The sequence below is a fragment of the Eptesicus fuscus genome, chromosome 11 (genome assembly GCF_027574615.1).
Source record: "Eptesicus fuscus isolate TK198812 chromosome 11, DD_ASM_mEF_20220401, whole genome shotgun sequence".
Taxonomy (NCBI): Eukaryota; Metazoa; Chordata; class Mammalia; order Chiroptera; family Vespertilionidae; genus Eptesicus; species Eptesicus fuscus.
Window position 1 is genome coordinate 80,991,483 of NC_072483.1, and position 20,959 is coordinate 81,012,441.

A 20,959-nucleotide genomic window follows, 5' to 3' on the forward strand; every position below is an offset into this window, starting at 1 on the left:
GTTGCCAGTGAGTGGCAACATCTCAGAGCCTATTCCAAAAATGAAAGCTCAGGGTCAGCCTGAACCAACTGACCACCCACCAGTTAAAAGCTACATTTCCATGTGGGCGTGTTTACAAAGAAGGATGTTGTCTTCTGCGCTATAATACAAAGGCTGCATTTATTTACAGAATCTTAATGATTATAGGCAGGCCTGAGGGCAAGATGATGTGTCAGTAAATGAGCTAGCCCGTCAGAAAAGGAGCCATCACTCAGAAAACTCTACCACAAGTTCAGTCCTTAAACCATATATTTAGCGGGAGGTTAAAAACAGAATTAAATATTCTTTAAGTGACATATTCATCAGATTATTCTCATTAAGTCGTGTAGAAGGGACTTACCATTGGATCAATACTGCTTACAAAAATGCCTCAGTTGGCCTAGTGAAGGAAACCACCCAGAAATCCTCTCTCTGGTATAATCTGTCGCAGGGCACAGAACTGGACCCGCTTTGAAACCAGCGAGAAAACTGGGCCTGGACAAGAGCAATGGAAGGGTAAGGGTAGGAACATTCCATTTGGAAGGCACCTGCCTCAACAGAGCTGAGATTCTGGGCGAGAAGGTAGAGAAAGGGACACAGAAGAGGGGCCCTAACGTGGGAAAGCCGGCGAAAAATTAGGGCAATGCAGCAGGGCAGATTCCCAAGAGCAATTAGAACGCAATCATTACTTGGCCAGAAAGCCAAGGTCAACGAAGGTGTGCAGCACAGCGGAGGCTGGCCATGGTGCCGGGGAGCCGTCTGGGAGAGTGAGAGCAACAGCACCCACAGGGGCCAAGGGTGGCAGCTCTGATTCAAGAGCAGCTACAACAGAGTGGCTGGGGGCAGAGAATTCTATTTCGGAGTCAGCTATCCGAGGCTTCTCATTCTCTTTTAAGAAGGGCTGTGAAGACTGATATTACGAGTGGAAATTAATCCCTCCGAGGAAAGAAGACAAGGTACTCCTTCTTGGAGAAAGTAAAAATTGAGTGAGCTCTATTATTGGTACTTTCCACGTGGTTCAGGGGTCAGCAGCCGTTTTCTATAAAGGGCCAGATAATAAATATTTTAGGCCTTGTGTGCCCTGTGGTCTCTAACACATAAATTCTTTGGTTCTTTTTTTTTTTTAACAACCCTTGAAAAAAAAAATGTAAAAATCAGGCCCTCATTTGTAAACCTACCATTTTAACTACATATATATAAATGTAACTATATGTGTGTGTGTGTGTGTGTGTGTGTGTAGATATATATTTAAAATCTTTCCTCAACTGCATTATCTCCTATAAGCAGAAAAGTATGTGCAACAGTCTGCATGTCTAATTCCAAAAGAGCTAGTTCTTCACTGAAATTTAACTTCATGAATAAGTAGTAGTTGCTTAATTCTTGATAGATGTTCATCACTTCAAGGGACTCCTAAGGAAAGAAGCATTTCTTCTCTTAGAGGTAATTCCCAGACTTTGACAATGGAAATGTCAGAAATCATTTGCCAAAAAAAAAAAAAAAAAAAAATGCAGATACTGGAGAGATCCCAGAGTGGTTTTTTCTTTTTCTTTTGCCAAGATGTATTTTCCGGTGAGCATGGAGATGCTGAATGGATGCAAATCCTTGCAGTGACAATCCTTCTTGGTGCTTGTCACCATCGGTCATCGGCCTGGATTCCTCACACTCAGTCCTGAAGAGCAGCCTCGTAGCAGCAAGTACACTCCCCAGACACAGAGATGTCTCAGGCAAGCTTTGAGTTCATGAAAAACATGTCTACAAGTCTGTGTTAAATGCACCTCTGCTCATCCTAAAGGATAGACCACAGTGGGCCAATTTCAGAAGTCAAGGTGTGACTTATTCCAACTCTAATGGGAAAATAACAAGTATCTATTATCTAAACTGCAATGGTCACAGATATTCCTAGTAGAATAGTTGAACAGATAAAAGTGTACCAAAGAGTCCAAGCATGAAAATATTCAAAGAAAGATAACCACTGGAGAAACCTAAAATTAATTTATCTCTTAAAATATTTTTTATTTTTCAGTTACAGTTGACATTCAATACTATATGTGTATAGCATAGTGATTAGACATTTATATAATTTATGAAGTCATCTCCCATATAAGTCTGACACTGTACATAGTTATCACAATATTATTGACTATATTCCCTCTGCTGTACTTTATATCCCCATGACTATTTTGTAACTGCCAATTTGTACTTTTTAATCCCTCCACCTTTTCACCCAGCCCCCAACCTCCCTCCCATCTGGCAACTATCAGATTGTTCTCTGTATCTATGAGTTTGTTTCTGTTTTGATTGCTCATTTATTTTATACATTCCACATATAAGTGAAACCATATGACCCACCAATCTCACTTCTGAGTATTTATCCAAGGAAATCCAAAACACTACTTTGAAAAGATGTATGTATCTCTGTGTTTATTGCATCATTATTTACAATAGCCAAGATATGGAAACAACCTAAGTGTCCATCGGTAGATGATTGGATAAAGAATATGAGTTACATATATACAATGGAATATTACTCAGCCACAAGAAAGAATAAAATCTTACTATTTGTGACCAGTGGATGGACCTAGAGGTTATTATACTGAGATAAGTCAGATAAAAAAAAGATAAATTAAGTTCTTAAAAGATACTACGTTAAATGAAGGTTAATTAGGAATTCTTGATGGAATAAGATAAATTTGAGAAATAGTTGATTTTTCCCCCACTACATAAACATTAGGAGAGTTTATCCCACAGTTTGATGCGTTTACAAGCTGTGGCACAAAGGGATAAACAGGTATGTCAGGATGATTTGTGGTGATGATACATGCTACGAAAAAACTTGAAGGACTGTGTTTATTGGGAATAATCACTGAGTCAACATGTAATTATTAAGCCCTCACTGGGTCACAGAGCAGCACTGGGAGTCTCTGCAGAAGTAAATTGCCATGTACAGCAAGTGAATTTTATCTGAAAAGGTTAGAACTCCAGCAACAGAATTAATACACTAATGCTAATCCCTGCCATTTGCATGATAACAATAGCTAAGCCCTTTAGTAATGCTTACTTTAATAATTACTGTGCATTTACATATTGTAAAGTACTTTTATCTGTTTTCTTTTATTTGATCCTCAACTCAGTGACACAGAGAGGGCAGTTATTACTATTCTTTTTAGGAGCTCCATCTGGGATGCAAGGACACTAAAGCTCACTGGTTTTGGAACATTCCTGGCTGTACATTGTTGATTTCAGAGAGGAAGAGAGAGGGAGAGAAAGAGAGAAACATCAATGATGAGAGAGAACCATTGATTGGCTGCCTTCTGCATGCCCCACACTGGGGATCAGAGCCCGAAACCTGGGCATGTGCCCTGACTGGAATCGAACCGTGACCTCTGGTTTATAGGTCAATACTCAACCACTGAGCCACACTGGCTGGGCAAACATGAGTGTTTTTAAAATCCTCCAGATTAATTGAAAAGTGTGGCCAAGGGTTAAGATACATAGGGTAAAGAGATTTCCCAAGATCACACAGCTTGGGAAATCAGAATATGAATTAGGACCCTAAATTTAAGTCCTAAGGTTTTCTTCTCATTTCTGTTCTTATAACAAGTCAACCTTGAACTAGGAAAGAATTAAAAATTAGTTTAGTATAATTGCTTCAGGATCTTAGAAAATACAGAATTAGAAAACATTTGAGTTCTTTGAGATCATCTGAGTTGAAAAGCATTGTTGTACAATTACAGAAACAAAGCTGCAGAGTTTAAGCTTGTTGCTCAAGGTCACACTAATCTCTGACAGAACTGGGCCTGGATTCAGGTTTCTTTTTTCTAGCTTTCTAGCACTTCCCATTGTGCTTTGTATATGGTTTGTTAAAAACAAATTTTGACTTGCAAAAATTCTGGTCAGTCTACAGCTCCATTTCTGGTCTCACATATGACACTGATTTTTAAAGATAAAGAAGGTTCTAGCTATAAGGTCTGTGTCCCAACATCACTGGTTCTTTTAAGCCCAGTTCCATAGTTTGACAGCATGAAACAGTCTCACACTGCAGCATACACCTAATCTACACTAATAAAATAGAAATATGCAAATTGACTATACCTCCATGACACCCACCAGCCAATCAGTAGTGAGTATGCAAATTAACCCAACAAAGATTGTGGGTTAATTTGCATACGCAGGCACGGAGCAGCCGGGGCAGGACGCCTGCTATGAGGGGGAGGGTAGGGGCAGAGGGAGCTACAGGAGCGGCACTCCGGCTGGGGCAAAGACTGAAGGCTCTGGCCAGAGCAAAGGCGGAAGGCAGCAGCCAGAGCGAAGGCCTGGGTCCTGGGTGCCGGAGGAAAACTGGTGCTAGCAGCCAGGGAAAGGAAGGCCTATTCTTGCACAAATCTTCGTGCAACGGGTCTCTAGTATGAAAGAGAAGTACTGTCAGAGACATCCCACACATCTTTAGAGGAAATCCATCCAAATGCAATACCTGTTGTTCTACTTTCCTTGTCTTTTGTGTCTCAAATATTTCCAAGGTACATGCGATGAGTTTTTTGTATTACCCTCAGTATCGCTTAAGAATTCAACAACTACAGCTTCTTAAACCCCTAATACTTATTTAGGTAGTGCCAAATTTGGTGAGAAACAAAAATAGGAAATAGGAAATAACAAAAACAAAATTAATAGCAATATTGACAAAGAAGAGGAAGAAGAGAAATTATTTATGTAACATCTACTATGTACCAGATATTGTGTTAAGCACTTTTTCATGCAACTCTATGAAAGTAATAATTCTATTATTACCCCCATTTTGACTGATGAGGGAACTGAGGCTTGGAGAAGTTAAATAACTTGTCAAAGGTCACATGACTACTATGAAACAGGGCTGGGCCAGGAACCATGTTTGCCTAACTCCAAAGCATAAACTCCCAACCACAACATAATGACTCACAAACACCACTAATACTAAAATTCACCAAAAAAATACTGCAAGTTAATCCTCTGCCCATTTCACACTTAATCAGCAATTAACTTTTTTTATAACTAGATTTAAAAGACACTGATGTCATATAGTCTATTTGACCACTGTCCCCAAACAAATCACCAGACAGTCTCTTCAAAAAAACCTATAATTTTTTTGTATCATGACACTTGGTTATAAAGACCATTTTAAATTTTATTTTTGTCTGTTTGAAACCACTGACATACTGAGCCATACACAGGACTGTTCTGAATTATGTTTTCAACTTCTCATTAGAGATATTATGCAATTATTTTATAATTCCAAAACAAAATCTGATTATGATGCGGACATTTGTTACTTTAAATTGAAGTACTACTCCACAAAAGAAGGCCAAGATCCTCACTTACCAGATAATTTAATTTTTTCTAAGTTTTACATTAACCAACATAGCCACCCATTAAATTTTATTTCATTATCATATTATAATTAGCAACATTTATTAATCTACCCCTCAAATTATAATATTAGCTTTTGCCAACACATTAACATGTTCAGATTTCTAAGGACATAACTATGAAAGCTTAAACCCTGATCAGCTGTCATTAACTATTTTTATTCTGTTGTCCTAAGGCAAAAAGAACCGCTAACATTTTTATAGCTCCTTAGATCATATGACGCGCATTTGCACACCTTTCATCATTACTATACATATCCAAGCACGTAAATTAAAACTGAACTCGCTATATTATTTCTGTTTGATTGTCTTGGGACTAGACTATTCATGTCATGGATATAGACATGGCTTAGAGATAAAAAACAAATAATAGAGACAGATGATCACTTCTCCAGAAGGAAAAGATAAACTCTAGGATTTTCTAGAGTCCAGTTCTAAGAAGTTTTATTTGCTATTCTGATAAATTACTAGAGGGATACATTGCATGTTGAAATGCCCTGTCTTGCAGGAAACATTAAGTTCTTGAATGTAACAAAATGTTTGGGTGAACTAAGATAAACAATAAACAAATTCTCTGGGGCTGTGTGACATGGCCTGAAAACTGATAAAATAATTTCAATATCAAAAGTAAGTTTTGGCAAAAGTAATCTAAACTATTTATATATCAAAATAGCTATACATCCCACCACCTTCAAACATCGCTGTACACATAGATTATTATCCAAATTACAGCTGGCAATAACATACACACATACACACACACAATCCTTCAACACCAATATGAGAAACAGACTGAGTTGATTGTTACTTGAATGAAACAACTTGATCTAAAAATGCCAACAAAACAATATAGATGACCAATAGAAAATGTTATAAAAATTATACCAAATTATGGGCTTCAAGCCCTAAAAAGGAATTGGACATGGTCCAGGAAAAAGCATTTTATTTTATATCTTATTATTTTTTCATACTCACCCGAGGATACTTTTCCATTGATTTTTAGAGAGAGTGAAGGACAGAAAGAAACATTAATGTGAGAGAAGCACATAGATTTGTTGCCTCCTGCATGAGCCCCCAGCAGGGCCCAAACCCAGGACCCTTCAGTCCGCAGACCGACGCTGTAGCCACTGAGCCAAACCAGCTGCGTCCAGGAAAAAGCATTTTAAATGACCAAGCTGCTGCCTAAAAGCTCAAGAACCATACCATTTGGTAAAGTAAAGAATGAAAGAGAATATTTTCTAAGACTTTAAAATCATAAACAGTGTAGATAAAGTGAACATAACCATCCAAATCCTAAAATATTTTAATGAAGAGGTAGCATCTGAAGTTTGAGAGATAAATTTTGGGCAGATAACCAGTAATACCACATATCCTGTTAAACTTATTAGTTGTAGACTGCTCTTGGGGAACCTTCAGATATCGCCCCACTTTTGAAAACATTCTGAGAAGCAGGTTTTCATGACTATGCCTGTACTTCATGGTCTTGCTCCCCATTTACTCCACAAACCCAGCCACAGCTTGTTCATTTAGAATCAGGAACCTGACTCCAGATGGACCACTCACAGTGTCCCACCTTCCAGGCACACTTGATTGGCTCAGTGTGGTCAAGCAAGTTTTTGCTTGAGCCTTTTTTTAAAGTAAGATAATTTTTTAGAGAAGTTTAGGTTCACATCAAAATTGAGGAGAACAGGAGAAACCAAGATGGCGGCATAAGGTATACACCTGTACGTGCTGCCTCCCACAACCACACCAAAACTACAACTAAAAGACAAAACGACTATCACCCAGAACCACGGGAAAGTTGGCTGAGCAGAAGTTCTACAACTAGAAGGAAAGAAAAAAGCGCATTGAGACCGAGTAGGATGTGCAGAGGCGTAGAAAAGCAGAGGTATGGAGGCACACGAATTGGGCTGGCAACTGAGTGCGCTGTTTTTTTCAACCAGGAGGGAGTTACAAGCTCCTGACTGCTCTGAACTCCAGTTTCCGGCAAGACTCTGGGGACCCAGACTCCTACAGGAAGAAACTGGATTGTCTGGCATCAGGTCAGAAAGTGAGGGTGGCTTTCTCTCAGAGGTGCTCGCAGGAATCGTTGTTTACTGCGCTGGGATGCAGGGACATGGAGACACAGAGAAGGCTTACTGGCAGTCACTGCTGTTTGCTACACTCTGGTGATTCCCTGAGACCCCACCCCACCCAATTTACAAACCCACCCAAGCTGTGTGCAGTGGCTTTTGCATATGAATGGCCTGCCCTATCGCAGTTTAACCTAACAAACTGCAGCTGGGTCAGAGAGCCAAAACTTCTAAACCCCAAACAAAGAGGAGAAATCTGCAGATCTCGCTATAATGCCTGCTGGGTGGCCTCAGACAGTAGCTGACTTGCACCTCCTTGGAGATCCAGGAGTCAGTGTACCTAGTGGTCAGTGTGAGATGATACCAGATTTCAACTCCTCACATCCATAAGTGACACACTCAAGAGGCAGACTCAGTGAGCACCAAAGCCCCACTGAAACAAGTCCTGCCCCATAAGGGTGTTTCTAGCACAACAGTTATTCCATTATAGACACAGCGGGTCCTCACAGCCAATTGGCCTGGAGGTCAATTCCTCCCATTGATACCAAAAGCAATCAAGGCTTAACTACAACAAGACTGTGCACTCAGCCCACAAAGGGGTGCACCAAGAGTGTCCACCTCAGGTGATTGGGGAGGCTGAGCCACTGGGCCCTATAGGTCACCTACCACACAAAGCCACTCCACCAACACAGGGAAGCAGCCAAAATGTGGAGACAAAGAAACATGTCACGAATGAAAGAAATGGAGGAAAGCAAACTACTGGATATAGAGTTCAAAACCACAGTTATAAGATTACTCAAGAATTTTCTAGAAACCTCTGAGGAACTTAGTGAGACCTTCAAGGATCTTAATGAGAATGCCAAAAAAATGGAAAAGGACCAGTCATAAATTAAGCATACACTGTCTGAAATAAAGAATAATATACAGAAATTCAACAGTAGACTAGAGGACTCCGAGAATCAAGTCAAAGATTTGAAATATGAAGAAGCAATAAACATCCAACCAGAAAAACAAAAAGAAAAAAGAATCCAAAAATATGAAGATAGTGTAAGGAGCCTCTGGGACAACTTCAAGTGTACCAACATCCGAATTATGGGGGTGCCAGAAAAAGAGAGAGAGCAAAATATTGAAAACCTATTAGAAGAAATAATGACAGAAAACTTTCCCTACCTGGTGAAGGAAATAGACTTACAAGTCCAGGAAGCTCAGAGAATCCCAAACAAGAGGAATCCAAAGAGGACCACACCAAGACACATCATAATTAAAATGCCAAGGGCAAAAGACAAAGAGAGAATCTTGAAAGCAGCAAGAGAAAAACAGTTAGTTACCTACAAGGGAGCACCCATATGACTGTCAGCTCATTTCTCTACAGAAACGATGCAGGCCAGAAGGGAGTGGCATGAAATATTCAAAGTGATGAACAGCAAGAACCTACAACCAAGATTACTCTACCCAGCAAAGCTATCATTTAGAATTGAAGGTCAGATAAAGAGCTTCACAGACAAGAAAAAGCTAAAGGAGTTCATCACAACCAAACCAGGAGTATATGAAATGCTGAAGGGTATTCTTTAAGAAGAGGAGGAAGAAGAAAAAGGTAAAGATAAAAATTATGAACAACAACAAATACATATCTATCAACAAGTAAATCTAAAAATCAAGTCAATAAAAAATCTGATGAACAGAATAAACTGGTGAATATAATAGAATCAGGGGCATAGAAAGGGAGTGGACTGACAATTCTCGGGAGGAAGGGAGTGTGACGGGTGCGGGAAGAGATTGGTAAAAAATATTATACCTATGAATGAGGACAGTGGGGGGGGGGTAAGGGTATGGGGTGGGGGGAGGATCGGGTGGAGGGGACCTATGGGGGGGAAAAAGAGGAACATCTGTAATAATCTGAACAATAAAGATTTTTAAAAAATAAAAATAAATAAAAATTGAGGGGAACAGATCTTTTCCCTATACCCCCACTCCTACACTTGCATTTCAACATCCCCCTTCAATTACAACTGATGAGTCTATGTTGATACATAATCACCCGAAGTTCATAGTTTACATAACAATCACTCTTGGTGTTATACGTTCTAGGGGTTTGGACAAATGAATAGTGACATATATCCAGCATTATAGCATTATACAAAGTATGTGCCCTAAAAATCTGTGTGCTCTAACTATTCACCCCTTCTTTCCCAACCTTTAGCAACCTCTGAACTTTTTACTGTTTCCATAGTTTTGCTTTTTCCAGAAAGTCATATAGTTGGAGTCAAATAGTATACAGCCTTATCAGATTGGCTTCTTTCACTTAATAATATGCATTTTATGGTCCCTTCATGTTTTTTCACAGTTTGACAACTCATTTCTTTTAACTGAATAATATTCCATTGTCGGGAAGTACAGTCTATTTACCCATTCACCTACTAAAGGACATTTTGGCTACTTCCGGTTTTTGTAAGTTATGAATAAAGCTGCTATAAACATCTGTGTGCAGGTTCTGGGTGAACATAAATTTTTCACATCTTTGGGTAAATACCAATAAGCATGACTACTAGATCACATGGTAGGAGTATGTTTAGTTTTGTAAGAAACCATCAAACTATCTCCAAAGTGGCTGTCCCATTTTGCATTTCCACGAGTAATGTATCAGAGTTCCTGCTGCTCCACACCCTCACCAGCCTTTGGTGTTGTGGATTTGACCATTCTGATACTTGTGTAGTGGTGTCTCTTTGTTGTTTTAATTTGCATTTTCCTGATGACATCAGATGTGGATCATCTTTTCATATGCTTGTTTGTCATCTGTATATCTTCCTTGGTGAAGTGTTTGGTGAGTAAGTCTTTGGCCCATCTTTAAATTGAATTTTTTGTTTTCTTATTGTTGAGTTTTGAGGGTGCTTTGTATATTTGGGGATAACAGTCCTTTATTAGATGTACCTTTACACACATTTTGTCCAAGTCTATATTTGGTTTTCATTTTCTTGACATTATCTTTTGCAGATTTTAAGTTTTTTTATTTTAATAAAGGTCAGCTTATCAATTACTTCTCTCACAAATTGCACATTTGTGGTTGTATCTAGAAAGTCATCACTATACCCAAGGTCGCCTAGGTTTTCTCCTATGTTATCTTCTAGGACAATAGTTGGCAAACTCATTAGTCAACAGAGCCAAATATCAACAGGACAACGATTGAAATGTCTTTTGAGAGCCAAATTTTTTCAACTTCAACTTCTTCTAACGCCACTTCTTCAAAATAGACTCGCCCAGGCCGTGGTATTTTGTGGAAGAGCCACACTCAAGGGGCCAAAGAGCCGCATGTGGCTCGTGAGCCGCAGTTTGCCGACCACGGTTCTAGGAGGTTTGTAATTTTGCATTTTACATTTAGGTCTATGATCCATTTTGAGTTAATTTTGTGTCTAAATTCACCTTTTTGCATATCAATGTCAAGTTTTTCCACCAGTAGTTGTTGAAGACTATTGCTTTTGCTCCTTTGCCAAAGATCAGTTGGCTATATTTATGTGGGTCTATTTCTGGGCTTTCTATTCTATTCCATTGATCTATTTGTCTATTCTTTTATTGATACCACACTGTCTTGCTTTACATATAGATTTATAGTAAGTCTTGAAGTTGGGTAGCATCAGGCCTCCAACTTTTTTAATTTTCTTCAATATTGTAATGCCTTTCCATATAAAGTGTAGAATCAGTTTATTGATACTGACAAATGGCTTGCTAAAATTTTGATAGGGGTAGCATTAAATCTATAGATCAAGTTGAGAAGAACTGATATATCAAGACTTCCTATACATGAACATAGAATAGTTCTTTTTATTTTATTCATTAGAGTTTTGTTGTTTTCCTCATATAGGTTGTATACATATTTTGTTAGATTTATATCTAAGATTTTATTTTTGGAGGTGCTAACATAAATGATATCTGCACAGTCCAAATAGAAGAGTTGTAATTACACTATGCATCTTGATTTTTTTACTTATTGTTATAAGCACTTTACATCTCACCAGAGATTCCAAAAAACATAATTTTAATACAATATATTATTACTGTAAAAAGCATATTTTTAAAGTATATTTTTAGAAAATAAAACTCCAAAATGACAAATGTGGTTGTCTCCGGGTAATTAGATTGGGGTAATTATCATTCTCCTTTCTATTTTTTTTGCATTTTTATATTTCACACAATAAAAATAGATTAATTTTATATTGATAACTGCAATAAAATTCTTTATTTTTTTTATTTAAAATTCAACCATTAGGCAATACTTGGTAGAATTGTTTTTAAGTAGAAGATTAAATAAGGCTAAGTTGGAGTAACATCTAACTAGCATGCAAGAAAAGAAATCTTTCAGAAAAACATCAGTGAGACTAAAGCAGACTCATTGTAAGCTTGAAAAGACTTCATTCAAATCCATGTTCATAATTTAGTCTGCAGTCACTGTTAGACTTGAAAACAGCAGTTAAACTTTGACATTTTCTCTACTGTTACAGATAGTGACTTCTCTCTCCATCCCAAACAACTCCAGCTAAGTCACATTTTTTAATTTAAAGTACTTCTAGAAACAAGATACTATTGAACAGACATAAAGACAATGAAAATACAATGTCTCTTTGTTGTCTTTTTCATCTTCAACATACTTTACTAAGATCCAGAGATGCCTGAATGACAGTGGTCCCCAGATAGAGGGAGGTAACAGATCCAGATGAGAGATGGTCAGAGGGCTGGTGTGGGGGGGTGGAGATTTTTGTCAAGAAGATGAATTGATAAAAGGACTTAATACATGTGAATATACTAAAAAGAGACTTAGACAGCTGGAGGAATTTTGCCTGGAATTAGCAACATATACATAGAAAAAATTACCAAACAGGAAAAACAATGTTATTATTAAGTCCAAGAAAAGCAAAAAGCAGGAAAGGACAAGTCATCATATAATATCAGCTACTGATAGCATTTTATAGCAATAATAATATTAACTACAAATATTAATCAAACTAAAATTATAATATTACTCTATTGGGAGTTTGGATATGTACATGGGTGTGTTTTCCTCTGCCATAGCAACTTCCATAGCAGGGAATCAATAGATTATGTATAATAGCTGCTAAAAAAAAATAATAATAAAGGCATGTTATTCAGAGATATGAAGTAAACACCAAAAAAATCAGTGACTAGCGGTCATGGAGATGGTGTGGCTTGCTGCTGGAATGTGGCCATATCTAGAGAGAAAGACACACTAGGAAGGGCTGATGGACCTAACCCCCCTTCTCTCACCAAACCTGTAACAAGTTCCCATATGGGGTTTCTTTGTGAGTAGATGCTTAATTACACCCTGCTCCCTACTCTACTTCAGTGTTTGGGTTTTATTGCAGAAAAAAGTAGGAACATCTTCTTTCCAGTCATTTCTGTTTATTTGGAAGGTTAAAAATTACTTAAATGAATGGGCATCTTTTTTCTTCTGCACAGCTTTTGTTTTGCAGAAATCATCTTTTCATAAGCAGAGGGTAGCTGAGTATTTCAGTGGTTCCTTGCTTCCTCCTCCCCTCCCCCTTCCTCATGGGGCTGGACACATTTGAAAGCCTGATGCCTTTAGCACACATGTACACAAGTGCCATTAACCATAATGTGGCTAATGAGTCTAAATTTAAACCTACTACCGCTGAAGGTCTAATCTTTTCTCTTCTATTGATAATACCTTTCATTCTCTGTTAATGGACGAGGTCCAGTTTTTCTGTGTATGAAGCAAGGAGTTTTACCTTTTATCCTTTGTAGTACTTACAATGCTTTTGTTGCATGAAATTGGAGTTCTGACTTTAGATGCTCTTTTTACTTTTTTTTCCACCCTGATATCATTGATTATTTCAGTCAAATATCCCCTTTTGCCTTTCTGTTCAGCAGTATTTCCAGTGGTGCTTAAGTACGTCTATGCTTTCCAGCTGTTTATACAAAACATTTTTTTTTTTTTTTTTCTTCTTTTTTTGAGGCATACACACACAGTTACTCTTCATGGAGTTGCATCCAGCCAAGTGACCATGTCCTGGGGAGGAGGCAGGAAAAATCACCTCCCCCAAGAATGTCTACCTCTGACCAAAGACAATGTGTCGAAGAGCTGTGTGTGCTTGCTTGCTCTGCTGCTACAACATTAATTTAATTAGAAGACTGGCTCTGGGTGGTCATATGCAAACAAAGCACCAGGTAGGGCCCAGTGAGCCTGGGACAGTAAAAGTTACACTCTCTGTTAAAATACTTTCTTGGCCCTAGTCGGTTTGGCTCAGTAGATAGAGCATCAGCCTGCGGACCAAAGGGTCCCAGGTCTGATTCCAGTCAAGGGCAAGGGCACCTACCTTGGTTTCAGGCTCCTCCCTGGCCTGGGCCCTGGGCCTGGTGTAGGAGGCAACCATCAATATCTCTGTCTTTCCCTCTCTCTTCTACTCTCCCTAGAAATCAATGGAAAAAATATCCTTGAGTGAGGATTAACAAAACAAAAACAATTGAATCCAGATACTGATTCTTGTCTTTGGTAAGAAGAGGAACTTACTATTGGTCTTTATACATTGGGTATATCTGTTCTTTGTCTAAGACCCTAGAAATTAAACATGCTCCCTAGCACAAAGTTCATGCTCATAAAAAATAAAAATGAATCAACAATTATATTCTAGATGAATTTTACACTGCACTAAAACTGTGCATTGTATTAGTTTTTTACCAAGTCAAAACACTTTACTTTATACTGAGCATGTTATGTTTTACTTTATACTGATGGGAAGATGAAAGACTTTCCACGCTTTGCTATCCATTTCTTGATGATTTACATGGACCTGACTTGATGTATTACTATTGGCTGAATCTGGTAGAAGACAGGTCCAAGTCCACACTTGGCAATTACTAAGGAGCATGTCGCTTCATATAGGAGCCCATATTTAGCTCTGGGAGTTGTTACTTTCAAAAATATATTACACTAGAAGCCTGGTGCATGACATTTATGCACTGGCGGGGGGGGGGGGGGGTGTGCTAAGTCTGGCCTGTGCCCTTTTGCAGTCCAGGAGCCCTCGGGGGATGTCTGACTGATGGCTTAGGCCTGCAGTCGGACATCCTTAGCACTGCCGCAGAGGCAGGAGCCATCAGCCCGGCTTCTAACTAAGTGGAGCTACCCCTGTGGGAGTGCACTGACCACCAGGGGGCAGCTCCTGCATAGAGTGTCTGCCCCCTTGTGGTCAGTGCCTGTCATAGCGACCGGTCATTCCACGGTTCGATCAATTTGCATATTACCCTTTTATTATATAGGATTTGGAATTCAGCTTTGAGCCATTTAAAGCTACATATGGTCATTTGGTGGGTTTGATGGTAATCCTGTATTTTGTCTATGTGGAAGCAATTTAGACTTTCAGATTGAGTGCACAATGTCTTCCTTTCCTATATTAATAGAGATATTAGACTTATTGGCCCTTGGATTTATAGTGTGACTATTGAATGTGTGTGTGATGTGTGTGTGTGTGTGTGTGTGTGTGTGTGTGTGTGTGTGTGTTTGGATCTATATCATTTGGGTCCTAAATGTTATAATCTAACATCTACTGGGGTGTTGTTGTTTTTAGTAATGAAGAGCTAAGAAGATTTTTCTGTGCTCAGCAAAATCTAGGCTAATATTTTGAAGATCAATCTGAAAGACTGCCTTTTAACTTTAAGTTTGTATCTATCTGTCCTACTCAGGCCTTTATTCAGAATCTGGAAAGAAATGAGGAAGAAAGTCAAGTTACATAATTTTTAGGAATCCCATCAAGAGCATATCCTAAACACTGCTTCAAAAAAGAACAAAACATTGCTTAATTTTTTTCATTCATTCTATCATCTGATTTTTAAAACATATTTTATTGATTTTTTACAGAGAGGAAGGGAGAAGGATAGAGTTAGAAACATCGATGAGAGAGAAACATCGATCAGCTGCCTCCTGCATACCTCCTACTGGGGATGTGCCCGCAACCAAGGTACATGCCCCTGACTGGAATCGAAACTGGGACCTTTCAGTCCACAGGCCAACGTTCTATCCACTGAGCCAAACCAGTTAGGGTTATCATCAGAATAAATTTCTTGTATTACTCTGGGCCCTTGGAGCTTTCCAAGAATCATCTCTGTTAAGACCTTGAAATTTTAACATGGAAAAAAACCATCAAATATATATATATCCATATATGATTTAAAGATTATAATATTTTTATAATTATCTTAAGATATCAATAAGATTTTAAACTGGTTTTTGCATAGAAAAATTTTGGTTGAAATCACAGAATTAATCTCTTTTTTAATTAGACCAATAATAAGCAACTTATTTTGAATTCCTAATTATTAGAGAAAACACAACATTTTATTTTCTCAAAAATAAGTTCTTATACTTTAGGCATTTAATTACCACAACTATATCATTTCTCCCCATTTAATTTGCACTTTGAACTTGTAAAGCTGGCAAGTCAAATATTTAGCATTTTGTCATTTCAAAATATCTAAACCTTTAACTTTATTATTTATATAATTAAGCAAACTTCAAAAAAAAATGTTTTGCTGCCAAATGAGTTAGGAGGAAGTTTGTAGCCATTCAAATGCAAATTACCACATTCCTTAGCATTCTGGGAGAGTGGGCTTCCATATTGGATCTCCACGTGTCTCCCTTCCCCCACATCCTGCTTACTTTAGGGGAAGCATCAGCAACAGATCTGGCCACACATTTTTTCATGCTTAATAAAGACAGATCTCAAATTTTTTCTTTCTTTTTCACTTTCCGAAGTAATAACTAACACCCAATTTGGCCAAGATCTGCATTTCCCTGCAAGTTCTTTTATAATTTTTAAACAAGGCATTGAGTAATCTCATTGCAGGAGAGCAGATAGCCCTGCCCTCTCCTGCCACCTTTGAATTTCTCCGCAGCAGAGGTGGTTTCAGCAGTGGAATTTCACTTCTTATTACAGATTTTAAATTCCAAATACAAACTAAGATTTTAATTTGAACAAGAAACCACATTCTTTAAGCATGCAAACCAAAAGTCTATAATAAAGTTTACTTTATATTTATAACCTAATTCTTCCCCATTAGCCTGGCTGAAAAAGACGTTCCCACCCTACTTACAGATCCGGTTTCTGCAGCTGGCCGTGGGCTTTGGGTGTGGTGAATTTCCCTCACCTGTTTTTCGGTGAATTTTCCACACCTTTTCTCGGTGTGTTTTTTCCCTCCTTCACTCTAGGTGAAAAAAATCATCTCCTCCAGATGTCCCGCGTTAGGCGCCAGATGTGGAAGCCCTTTCACGTCCCGCGTGGTTCAGGGTTCCAGTTCAGGGTTCGGGGTTATGGAGAAGGCCGCACACAAATGAAAAGAGACTTGAAAAGTATTAATTTGGGAATACTGGGGGCCAGGCGGGAGCCCACCTCTAGTGGGAGGACTACTCAGTGCTCTGGCCTTGCTATCCCTTTTATTGAGACTATGGGATACACCCATAGCCCTTGGGCAGGAAACTCTAATAACACAAATTTACATAACACAAACAGAGGTGGAGGCTGCTTCAGCTAACAATGTTTCAACTAAGCAGTGAGCGCAATAGCTCTGACCTTTCAGAGCAATGAAGGTTGTTGACAATGATCAGTTTCCCGCAGCAGGCTTTATCTACTGTCAGAAGAATGAGGGATTGCATCTCACTAGAGCAGAGCAAGCAACTTAACATTGAATCCTAGGCGCCCCAGGTGACAAGAGTTCTTTGGCCATTCCCACTGCCAGGAGTTTTCACTGGCAGTCATTGTGTGGGTCCAGCCTTCTGCGTGGGGTATTCACTTCCTGACAGTCCTTGACATGCATATCCATAACACAGGCCACCAATGCTTTAACGCATTCGTTTTCTCAGAAAACAGAATGAGGAACTTATTTACATCTTCCTTTCTTGGAGTATGTGCAGATGTTAACATATAAAGAGGGGTGGAGTTCTAATAAAAAGAAGCATAGTTATAAATTACTACTTATAAGTTAGTATTACCCCTCTTCCCTCCCCAATTCTGATCCTGTCTTCACCTCACATTTGATAGAAGGATGGTTTAAGATAAGTTCATGGTCTGTTAGGGGTGTGGTTGTGGGGTTTTATTCAGTGATATTTCCATATTATTGTCAACATGGTTGAAAGGTGTAATTATTTAGGTTGACAGGAAGTGTAAGTGGATGCCAATTTTGACTTTCCTGGAAAAACAGCTGCATTTGTCTTTTCTCCTGCAGTTCATATGGAAAGAACAATCTCAGGTACCGTGTGTGCTAACCTCTTCCCGGACATCATAAAGAATCCAACTAAAACAAAGTTTAAAACTATTTCAGATGTGCACATCTATTGAAGCCAATATTTTATTTTAGAGATTTGTGTAAGTCTCTGTGCTGTGATTCTGTGACTCTTAATTTAAAAAACATGAACATACACTGCTATGATGTCCTTTTCTGCTTAACTATTTATATGTTTATTTGCAAATTAGGCAGATCAATAGAAGAAGGGTAAGGACAGATGTGCAGTGCTGTTTTATTAAAAAATTTTAATAATAAATTAGAGCAAATGAGGTTCCATTTGTTGACAGAGGATTGCATGCCAGATCAACAAATGCTCTAATGAACAAATATCAACATTGGCGGCATTTATTCTGACATTTCCAGGGGAGCTTGGATGCTTCGAGATCATAAAAGCCTTAGTTCCTAATACATATGCTGTTGTATGTGGGGTTTTGTTTTTTAACATAAAGTACGTTGTCTTTTGTGTAACTGAACAGCTAAAAAAAAAAAAATGAACTGTCACAGATACTAAAGCTGGGCATTCACCATACTATATTTGATTCAAGTGTTCACAGAATGTGATGCAAACCAATGTTCTCTCAACTTACATCCAGGATAGCTAAAATATTACTTTAACACATGGGAAAAGTAGAGCACTGTAACGATTTGGCTAGATATAATTCCGGGCTGTCTAAGTTGAGTAATTTCCTCAGGCATTCCAACTTTGATCAACCACAGCAAGAACTTTTAGCCTGTCTGTAAAGCAGCCAGAGCATCTGTCCGTGTGTCCTGAGGTGGAGAGAAAAGGGAGCGTGCCAAAAAAGAAAGAATGCTTTTCTCTCACTACAGAGCAGTTACAGAACGAAATGGAAAGTTTTTTTGTTTCCCTAGGAATTCTTTTTAGATGATTGAGCCTCTGATGTCTCACTATGCCCTGTAGTTCTGTATTAATAATGAAAGGTACTTCTTTCGGCTGAGTAAAAATGTTTTCTAGCTAATTCTGCTGAAACTTGTTGGGTAAAGTCTTTTAATTATTAAACGTTTCATTCTTGAATAATGTGCTATTAATTGGCTAAAAAAACCTACACATAAAAAATTAGTATAATCCTTAGCAAAAAGGAAAGGAAGAGAACACAATCAGCTAAAATAGTTCATACATTTGCTTCTGAGAAAGGAGGAATGGAGAAGATTTTAAAAAGTCCAGGAAGAGGCTGCTGCTTTTACATAAGAAACTTGTGGAATTATTTGACTATTTAAACAAAAAGTTTAAAACTTCAGTGCAAATTTAAAGCTTACATTAAGGACAATATCCATACTCTTGCAAATTATCTCCCTCAATTTCCAACATAATGAGCTGGACAGTGAATATGATTCAATGTGGCATTTATTATTTTATACTTGTGTATAGTCATCTAAGAAAATAAGCATATGGCATGTTTTTAATTATAAAATTAGCAGGTTCATGACAACTAAATATAAAACATCATCTATCTATCTATCTATCTATCTATCTATCTTTCATCTGTCACATTGTTGGAACAATTGCCAAAATTAGAATAAGGTCTAAAGATTTAGATAATAATATTCTATCAATGTTATTTCCTGATTTTGATTACTGTACCATGGTTATGTAAGAGAATTTCCATCTTCTTTAGAAGTATAAACTGGACGATTTAAGGGTAAATAAACCATAAGATCTAAAGCTTACTTTCAAATAGTTCAGAAAAAATATTTACATCTATATCTATCTTCTAAATAGAAAGAATGATAAAGCAAATGTAGCAAAATGTTAATTAGTAAAACTAAAAAAAAACAATTAGTGAAACTAGGTGAAGGGTATATGGAAATTCTTTGTACTAATCTTACAACATTTCTGTAAGCTTAAAATTATTTGAAAACTACATTAATAAGCAAGCCAATTATTGATATTAGTAAGTGACAGGGAAGACAGCCCAAGACATTCACATTCAGTTCAATTCTTTTTTTTTTCCCTCTCCAACACCGTTTATCCCCTCTATACCCTCTTCAGTTCAATTCTTTAGTTATTATATGCTTCTCCATTCTAAAGGACACTTTTCTGTAAAATATAGTAATTTAAACATTTAAAAAGCTCATTTAATTCAATCAAGATATCATTATCATTGGGGTTCATATGTTCATGTTGATTGACATGTCCATATGAAAACTCTTCTAGCCATAGTTATGAGGGAAATGTTTCCTATTCTCTTTTCTATGAGCATATGTTCTTCTCCAGTGTGGGTCAGTTTACATGGTTTGTTTTTTTATTCCAGCCTAGAATTGATCTAGTCAGTTTAGTCATTCAAAATACAGAAGCCAACTATCTTATTTCCATACTGTATTTGTTAGAACTGTGTACAGCTAACAGTATGTTGATAAAAGCTTATTTTTCTCACTTAACAAAATGTCAAGTGGTAGGCTCCTTCTGGCGTTTGCTCAGCTCAATGGATGTTAGGGTTGGTATTCTACAATTCCCTTGGTCTTTGCCTTATGGTTGCAAGATGGCTGCCACATTTTCAAACATCAAGTTCAAGGCAGAAGAAAAGATATAGGAGCAGCACTAACCACATCTCTCTTCCTCTTAGTAGACCTCTGTTTACATCCTACTTACTAGAACTTAGCCACCCTAAGGAAGAGTAGGGGAGGCTGTGAAAGTGGAGAACAGCATCGTCATACTTAGACCATGGGTCTTACTTGGGAATCCTTCTTGCTTAAGACTGAACACATTGCCATCCTGAACAAAACCAGGGTTCTATTAGAAAAGGAGGGAGGAGGGAGGTTGGGAAGGTACAAGAAGCATCTTTCACAGGTTCCCAGGTCATCAGATTATTGGTTACAGTCCAGAGAACAGCTATTCAATTTGATATAAAACTCTATCTGCTAACCAAATTCCTTTTTTTCAGTCAGCTCCAAGTAAATACATGGTCCAGTATGTTGTTAATTACTGTTCTACTGGCACTTGAAGCTATTTTCTGGGTCGTTCAACAACATTAACTCTTTGAAGTTGGGTCTGCCTTCTTAATTGAATTCTGAGGATGAAGTATCCTCAAAGTAGGTGTGTATAAGGTTAAAGTCAGAGTCTCATAGGCAATTTTCAAAATTCACAATCAATTTTAGGAAGGAAACACATTGATAAAGAAAAGTGAGCTTGTCAGATTAATTCTATAAAAT